At 34.3% G+C, this 9,887-nt stretch overlaps 1 long non-coding RNA gene across 1 annotated transcript; it reads right to left on the bottom strand.

Moving 5' to 3' along the window:
• Positions 1 to 1,384: 1,384 nt before the first annotated feature.
• LOC128528461 (uncharacterized) lies at positions 1,385 to 3,361 on the bottom strand. Its single transcript, XR_008360960.1, has 3 exons — positions 3,281 to 3,361; positions 2,379 to 2,470; positions 1,385 to 2,191 (listed from the first exon to the last, which is right to left on the bottom strand). It is a non-coding gene; the product is annotated as an uncharacterized LOC128528461 (long non-coding RNA).
• Positions 3,362 to 9,887: the final 6,526 nt, after the last annotated feature.

Here is a 9,887-nt window from a genome sequence, read left to right as displayed (position 1 = left end):
AACATCAATGGACACTATGGACACATTCACGCACATCTACACTTACATCCACACTTACATGTTTATGTTTACATTCTGGACCATTGCACAAAGACACTTTAATAAGGCACCTTAATAAGACACTTTTTATGCATATTTGCACACCATATTTCTTTCACCAAATTTAATTTTTTTTTAAAATGCTCTATTGTACAGTATATTTCTATTTCTATTTTTATTTCTATTTTATGTACAGTATACTTCTATTTTTATCCTAGGTAAATTTAATTTTTCTACCGTATTTCTTTTATTCATATTTATTTCTTATTATAAGCTTTAATTCTCTTTTCAAGGTCACTGGCGGTCGTGTAAGCATTTCACTGCATATCGTACTGTGTATGACTGTGTATGTGACAAATAAAATTTGAATTTGAATAATGCAGTCAAATGAAATTTTAAGTTGCCTAATTCTTTTGTTCAGTCAATGTTTGTACCCCAAACATATCCACAGAACACTGGTTCTCAGCAAAATTTTACACTGATTATACTGTATACTGGAGATGACTGTCAAGTGATACAGAGTATGGGTTTGACCATCCATATATATGAATAGCACAATTATATAGAAAGATCTACAGCAATTACTGTCAATGTGGTCACTGTCAACTGCTACATCTGGGTATGGGTTTTCAATTGTTGCTTTTATTTTAGCAGTAAGATGAAATAATATATAACATTTTGGTGTTAAAGACTTTGTCTATAATATTAATCTTTATCTATAAAATCTATAATGTTCAAGCTGATTTATGTATAATGTGAATAACAATAATTACAATTACATAGTTATTTAAAATATATATTCAGAAAGCTCGATATTTTGCACCATTTTGATTTAAAGGTTTATAAAACTGTTTAGTCTTTATATTCATGGATAATGTGAGTTGTTGTACATGCATTGTCAAGAAATACAAACAGTAATAAAACTGTCATGTACACACTTTCCTTACCATTTTAATTATTAATGAAAATTCTCTACAGTCTCTAGTGTTATTCATATGTATGTATATTATATTTTGTGCTTTGGAGAAACAAATCAATAAACAGTTAACATTTCTTAAGTGGAATTAGGTCTGTAGTTGCAAGGTATAGACAAGTAATGAGACGTGTAAGTTTAGTTTTTCTTTATGTAGAAGATGTTATATAATTCAATTTTTTTATTTATTAAAATAACAGATTCCCCCTTTTAGTTTGTTTGAGATCAGAAACAGCCTTTAGACCCTACTCTATTAGTACAATGTTGTACTAATTATAAAATGCTAATTAACTTAAGCAACAGCACACCACAATTAATTAATACCACAATCTGTATTACATTTAACTATATTAAATATTACTATTACAAATCCCAAAACACCAATCTAACCAAATTAAATGTAAAAAGTAGAATAGCTAAACAATATGAAACTAGCTAATCTTACAACAAAGAAAAGCAAGTTATTAATGTCTTTCTATTGGCCACGAGGTTAAGAGGTTTTGTTATAGTGTTTATATGCAGAGAGATTAGTGTTAATATAAAGTGTTAAAACAATGGAAAATATGTTTTTCCTATTATTGAAGGAAAGACCTCATTTTGTAATAATGTGGTTAGGTTCTTGTCTTAATGCTATCCTTGTGGGACCGGACTGTATTGTGGCTTACACTGTAATTTCTTCTCATTGTTTCCCCTTATTTACACACGATTCCTATGTAATTAATGTCCTTAAACAGGAAAGAAATTGGTCACATAATTATACACAACAGTCCTCGTATATCGATCGCACAAGGATATACACATAACATTGCTGGGAAGAAAAATCATATCCTCGTATGAGGACATTCATGCCTTAAGAGAATGTGTTGTTTTTGTATCTAGTATTTTGTATTCCTTTTAAATTTTAGATGTTGATATTTGGTCCTGAGACCTACTCCAATTCTTGGCTTGTTAAAATACAATTTAGGAAAGATTAAATATTACACGCACACTTTGTCCTCAACTTAAAAGTAATTAGAAATGACAAAATATATACTATTTCAGATTTTTAACTCATAAGATTACTGTTATTCACATTGCAGGGTCATTTTTATTCTTCTTGTGAAACACTACTCCATCTGGTTGCTCTCTCCATTTCACAGTGATGTTCCTAGTTCCATCACCCTCCAGTTTCTGCTGGATCTGAAGCACAGAGCGTAACTTTAGTTACTGAACAATGCAGGCTAAAGAATCTCTAGTGAGATTTATGCTACATAAGATGTATTATGATTATAATACAGTCTGTCAGTCAGTCTGTGTGTCACAGTTTGTTGAAGACTCGATGTCTGGCTGCGATAATGAGGAGGCAAATAAGTGAGATTACACCCACCTTCTCCAAGATGGCTGCCATTATTGCAGGATCATTTACATTCTCACTTGACTTGACCTTCACTTTCATGACCTGCTGTTGTGTTGGGAATACTGGAGAAAAAATATATAAATGCATTTAAAAAAAGAATATTGTGGAAAATGTTTTTTTATTTTTTAATGTTTAATTTAATTTAAAAAGTGAAACTTATATTTTAGATTTATTACATGTAAATTTAATAATTTAAGCCATTTGTTTGTTTATTTTAATGATTATGGCTTACAGCTCATGAACATTTGAAATCCAATGTATATAAAATAAAGATATTTCCTAGAATATGTCCTGTCTCAATCTTCTCCCAGTGAAGTTCTCTAAGTTCGTGAACCAGCTTTGCTTGACAATCTTCTTAAGGCTATGGCCATTCCTGTTGTTTGTTCATCTTTTGCTACAGTATTACCTGTTTCCCGTCCAGTCAACTTTTTATAAATATCTTTCAATGCTGCCCTTTATATACCTTTGGGGCTTACCCTCCTTGTGGAGTGTGCCGATAATAATTTTTTGGACAACTCTCTCCCCCATGCATGTACTAAACTAAAAGAGATATACTGTACAGTATTTACACTATATGAACAGTAATTTACTCGAACTTATAAATTCAATATTCTAATAATTTCGTATGCTGGATTTTCCATTATTCATGAGCTGTTAAAGGTCATCACAGAAATTTAAAAACAAATGACTTGAAATATCTTTACTTTATGCATAATGAATCTAGAATATAGGAGAGTTTCACTTTCTTAATACAAATAAAGAAATGTTTTAACATGACATTTGCATAAAATAAATATATACAACATTAAAACTACATTTAAAAATTAAGGTAATTAGCCTAAATATGAGACTGATTTTTTTTTTTTACTCACAGTAACAGTAGAAGGGCATGATGTTTGAGCACGTTGCTCCGCCTACCAGACTGTTTGCAAAATAGCCACAACTTCTATTCTGTAAATAATCATTAGCACTTCCAGGTGCCCACGAAATCATGGACACATTGGTCGTCTGGTCTGACCATTTCCAGGGGTTTCTGGTGAGGCCAGTCCAAGAGAAGGCGTAGGTGTTTACTGAACCTACAACTGAGTGTTCTTGTGAATCTCTTATGCTGGCCAGATCTGTGTAATGCTGTCTACAATAGCTCTGAGCATCATACCATGTCATCGCCATAGAGATGAAAATGTATCTAGTCTTTGTGTCTGTAAGAATTAAAAAACACCAGATACAAACATCCTTGTATAAATATAAATTTTTGGTATCCAGTATTATTACTCAAAAATAATCAACACTCCCACACCTGCACACACACACAGTATACACACGTGTAATGTGCATGCACACACTACACAGCAGGCTACTTCTGCTCTGTAAAGCTTCATAACGGCTCTAATCTGAGGTGCTGGTTGTTAATTGGTGATTTCTGAGGCTGGTGACTTTAAATGAACTTCTCCTCTGCAGCAGAAGTAAGTTTTGGTCTTGCCTTTTTTGGGCAGGTCTCCATGAGAGACAGTTTCATCATGGTGTTTGATGGGTTTTTACAAACGCACTTAACAATACTTTTCTTGCAAGAACTGTTCCAGAACAGCTGACCTTCATCTTAAAATAACATTTGACTGTTGTTGTTACTTAATTACTTAATGCCATATGTGTTGTAGTTTTCAAGTATTGTTCTAAAATTTAAAACATAAATCCTTGTGTCCAAACTTTTGACTGGTACTCTCTCTCTCTCTCTCTCTCTCTCTCTCTCTCTCGCTCGCTCGCTCTCTCTTAGTTCAATTACGTTTAGTCAAGCTGTGCATTATTGGCATGAATGTTAAAAAAATAACATTGTTGTTAAAGCCATTATAAAAGCAGTTATACAATAAGTAATATATATATATATGAATTTATAAACATATATAAACATATTAAATATATGTATTATTTTTAATAACATTAAACTCACTCCCTCTCTTTGTCTCCAGTATATGTTTACATACAGTATATATTTTTGGGGAATATGTCAAACCATGTCTTTTATCAAACCATTTAAATTAAAGCTGAAGGTTAGGACTTTCACATTATAAATTCAATGTGGTAACATAATGGGACCAAATCTTATAAAAATATGAACACACTACAGTGGGGAAAATAAGTATTTGATTCCCTTCAGATTTTCTAAGTTTGCCCACTTACAAAGAAATTAAAGGTCTATAATTTTTATTATAGGTTTATGGTAAAGGATTGAGACAGAATATCAACCAAAAATCCAGAAAAAGCACATGAAACAAATGTTATAAATTAATTTGCATATCAATGAGGTTATTAATTATTTGATCCCCAAGCAAATCATGACTTGGCAGAGAAACCCTTGCTGGAAAACACAGTGGGAAGACGTTTCTTGTAGTTGCCTTGGCAGTATGTTTGGGGTCATTTTATGCTGGAAGACCCATCCACAACCCATCTTCAGGAGATTTTCATCCAAAATTTTACAACATATGGCCTCATCCATTGGCCCCTCAGTGCAGCAAAGTAAATCTGTACCTTTAGCAGAGAAACAGCCCCAAAGCATAATGTTTCTAGCTCCATGCTTGACTGTAGGAACTGTGGTGTTCTTAGTGTCATAGTCAGCATTTTTCTTCCTCCGATGACAGAGCTCAATTTTGGTCTCATCTGACCACAGAAAATTATCCCAATCTTTCTCTGTTCTTTGGCAAACCTCAGACGGGTCTGTGCATGTGTCTTCTTGAGGAGGGGAAGCCTTGCTGCACTTAAGGATTTCAATCCATGCAGGCGTATTGTGTTACCAATGGTTTATTTGGTGACTGTGCTCCCTGCCTTGAGATCATTCACAAGCTCCTCCTGTGTAGTCCTGGGCTGGTCCCTCATTTTTCTCATGATAATTCTTATTCCATAAGGTGAAATCTTGCATATTGGGCCATTAATAGTTACTTTGTATTTCTTCCATTTGTAAATAATCGCTCCAGCAGTTGTCTCCTTCTCACCAAGCTTCTAGCTGATGGTCTTGTAGCCCATTCCATCCTTGTGCAGGACTAAAATCTTGTTCCTGACTTGCTTTGACAGATCTTTGGTCTTGCCAATGGTGGTGAGGTTTGAATGGAAGATAGAGATTTTGTGGACAGGTGGCTTTTATACACATACCACACTGTTGTTAGGAGCACCTTCTTAAATTAATATGTGTCTCACAAGGGCACATAACCAGTCTGTGAGAGGCAGAATTATTGTAGTGGTTGTTAGGGGATCAAATACTTATTTTTCCCTATTGAAATGCAACTTAATTCATAACATTTGTATCATGTGCTTTTTCTGGATTTTTGGTTGATATTCTGTCTTAATCATTTACCATAAACCTATGATAAAAAGTATAAACCCTTCATTTCTTTGTAAGTGGGCAAACTTAGAAAATCTGTAGGAGATCAAATAGTTGTTTCTCCCATTGTATATACAGTACTGTGCAAAAGACTTAGGCATTCTATAAAAGAATTGGTTGATACACCAAATACTGACTTTGTTTTATTAATTACTCTTTAGTTTGCTTATATATATATATATATATATATATATATATATATATATATATATATATATATATATATATACTGTAGTAGTAAAATAGGTTTTTTTTCCTTTCTTTCTTTTTTTTCTTTTATATATATATTTTCTTCCATATATGGATTTTTTTTTTAATTGACCTTTAAATGATTACTACTTTTAACAAATTGTCTATATTAAAGAACATGACCCTAAACAGTTTAGTGGAAATACTGTTTGTCTTATCATTTGACTGAATTGTAATTTAAAAAAAAACTAATTCTTTATTCAAAATTAAAAGTATTACAAAAATCTAAATGAATATTATTAGTAATATAACATACAGTAAATAATAAATTAGTTTGGAAGAATGTTGTTGCTCCTTACCATCAAAGCACAGAAAGGGTTTTAATGAAGCACAGTTTACATTATCCCATACATAATTACGTATAGTGCTGCACTGGGCATTTCCACCGCCATTGGTAGGATATGTACCATACCAGGCTGTAAAAGTTCCCAGTGGCTCATTACCGAAAGACCAGTGCCAGCTGTTGATGTTAGTGTACAGTCCGATCCAAGCAGCAGAAGTGATTTTTTGTTCCATTGCTTCATTCTGAATTTCGACCATGTTCTCATTACCGTCTATAATAGCCAGGTCAATGTAATTGGCTCGGCAGTAGGCCTCGGCATCATTCCATGTTTTTCCCTGCTGGATCAGAAAGTACTTGCGAGGAATAGACAGGGTGAGGGGAAGGGCTGCTGTGGATGAAGTTTTTAAATGTTTAGTTCGGGAATTTATGATTTTAGGTTGATTTTTTTTTTAAGGTTTGTATTTAAGTAGGACAAGTTATGAAACATTTTTATGATAATGTATCTTTAACCTTTAATTCTAATTTGTGCAATCATATATTATTATATTTTCTATCATATGATTCATTTTCTCTTACCTGTGAAAAGAAAGAGTACAAACAGACTCTTCTCCATCACTTATGTATTGTTTGAGAATTCACTATAATATAAAAGAGATGGGATTACTTCTAATGGACTGTTTCCATTAATAATAATAAAAATAAGTGGGTAATTCCAGGTAATGGGTGTCTTTTGTACCTCCTTTTTAAGTTGAACATAGATTTTCATTATTAACTTTTTTTTTTAAATAGATATGTTAAATGTCTTAAAACCAAGTTTAGTCAAGCTCAATTATACATCCTGTAGAATTTATTATAATATTTTATGAAGTTCATGACAGGGATGTCCACCCTGTACATATGCATAACAGATTGAAAGGCATTGACATGTTTGAACTTATGTGCAAAAAAGATATTATTAAAAAAATAATGTTCCTTATTATTTTTTGTTCACAAACATATATTTGATAATCTGTGTATTTAAATTCTCACCAGCACACGATTTCACATTTGTGGTTTAGGTAAAAAACCCATGCTAGTAGAAGTTTTAATATTTTTATGGGTACACATTTGGGTCTTTTTAATGCAATGATCTGCAGTAAAAGTGTATTTACGTCTTGTAACTTAATGAAATCATAGACAAAGACCTTGAGCATAACAGGCTGATCTATTTTTTCCTTTTTGTTGTTACAAACTAATTAATTTCTGTTGACTAGTAGATTTCTGACCCTCAAAGACCTGTTATTTTGCTTTTAAATAGTCCATATGCTTCTCACGGAGCGACTCCTTGGTTTTCCTGGCTGTGTGCTTTGGGTCATTGTCATGTTGGAAGACCCAGCCACGACCCATCTTTAATGCTCTGAATGAGGGAAGGAGGTTTTTGCCCAATATGTCACAATACATGGCCCCGTTCATCCTCTTCTTAATACAGTGCAGCCGTCCTGTCCCCTGTGCAGAAAAACACCCCCAGAGCATGATGCTTCCAGCCCCATGCTTCACTGTAGGTACGGTATTATTGGGATGATATTCATCATTCTTCTTCCTCCAAACACGACAAATGGAGTTAAGACCAAAAAGTTCTACTTTGGTCTCATCTGTCCACAGGACATTCTCCCAAGACTCCTGTGGATCATCCAGATGGTCCCTGGCAAACTTCAGATGGGCCTGGACATGGGCTGACTTAAGCTGGGAAACCTTCCGTGCAATGCAAGGGCTGATTCTTCACCATTTTTAGCATCTTTTATACCCCATGTATCTACTTAGACTTTGGCTGATTGTGGGGTGCACAGGTGTCTTTATAACAGCTAACGACCTTAAACAGGTGCTACTAATTTAGAATCATGAGCTGAGTGTAGCTGGACTATTTAAAAGCAAAATAACAGGTCTTTGAGGGTCAGAAATCTGGCTGAGAAGCAAGTGATCAAATACTTTCTAAGTAAGAGAACTTGCAAAATCACAGGGTGTATAAGAGCTCAAGTGTATAAGTGTACTGATTAAAAATGTCATAATGTCACAAATACTGATTAAAAATGTCATAACATAAAACACACAATGGCCAAGTATAGGAGCCTCATGGACAAACTCTCAACAATAAATTTCATCATGTAAAAGGTTGATGGGTTTCTGCCATCATGTTAACTAAATCAACCTATATACCATAAACATTAACTTCATAGGTACAGTATTTTCATGTCCACCCTGTAAAGCATTTGGTACTAACAGAGTGGACCATAAATGGTAGACTTTTGACATAATCATCAAGTGTGTGAAAAAAATGTAGCTACCATAAAAGTGAAAGTATAAAAATAATTTTCTGCATTTTAATATAATAAGATATTTAAAAAATGCCCTTACTCTCATTTGTCTCCTAAAAGGGTGGGTATGTAATGGTTGACATTAAATAACAGACTAGTCTCTCAACTAATCGGTCAACCTATATAGTTGCTTTCTCTCTAAAACATTTTCTGCAGTCTAAATAGTTGTCATACACACAATGACTAATTTAAGGATACAGTAGTCAAACAAAATACTTGGTTGACATTTGAAAAGCTCTTATAAAATAAGTAAAATGATTTAAAAATAACTTTTTACAGACAACAAGAAGCAAAACTTTAGAACATAAATAAAATGAAATAATCTTTTTTTCAGTAGTTCTATCTTATATCTCAATTAACAAAACAGAATACACATCCATTAGGTCATGGAAGAACCTCTATGATTTAAAACATTGTAAAATGCATAGCACATAGCATAAGCTAATGCCAGATACTGTAACTGGACCAACATTAAAAAAGCGGAAGTATAATGAGTTGCCATAAACAATGTGAATAAAAGAATAAAGCTGCCGCTGTCTGAGTCACTTCCGGGTTAGGGATGACTCCCGTCCACCATGCTGGAAATAAAGATTGATAGAGATGGCATCCAATTCCAGGACCTGAAATACATAGAAACCAAGAACGCCAAAAGAAACATCCCAAAACACTACGGGACATAACAATCATGCTGGTGCAGTTAGAGTGCTGTGTCATGGGATGTGTATATTTAGCTTGGGGTAGGTAAAGGCATTGAACTACTGTTCAGAAGATTCCATGTTCAAACCCCACAACATTTAAATTTCCACTATTGGGCACTATATTGGGTCTGACCGAGGTGCATCCTGGCCACTATTGGGCACTATATTGGGTCTGACCGAGGTGCATCCTGGCCAATATTGGGCACTATATGGGACCTGACGGAGGTGCAGGTTGAGGGCTGGAGCTCGAGTGATTGAGAGCACTGAGACCGGAAAGAACGACAAGTCCCAGGATCACTATTGTATGGTTGAGGGTTGGGCAGACAGGGTTCGTGCCAAGCCAGGGGTGTCAGGGTGGAAGGAGGAGCGGCGCAGAGGGCGAAGCACAATTGTTGAAACTGCGTTGAAAGCGACTGGGAGAACTTTTGGATATTATTGGAACTAATCAGAGCGCCTTGCTGGGCGACAGTCTGACGCAATCAGGTGTCAGAACAGGTACTAGACCTAAGCTGGAGCCTAGTTTGGAGG

Source organism: Clarias gariepinus, chromosome 8 (assembly GCF_024256425.1).
Source record: "Clarias gariepinus isolate MV-2021 ecotype Netherlands chromosome 8, CGAR_prim_01v2, whole genome shotgun sequence".
In the NCBI taxonomy this organism is placed as follows: domain Eukaryota; kingdom Metazoa; phylum Chordata; class Actinopteri; order Siluriformes; family Clariidae; genus Clarias; species Clarias gariepinus.
Note: the sequence above shows the minus strand (reverse complement) of the source record. Positions and strands in the feature narration are given on the sequence as shown.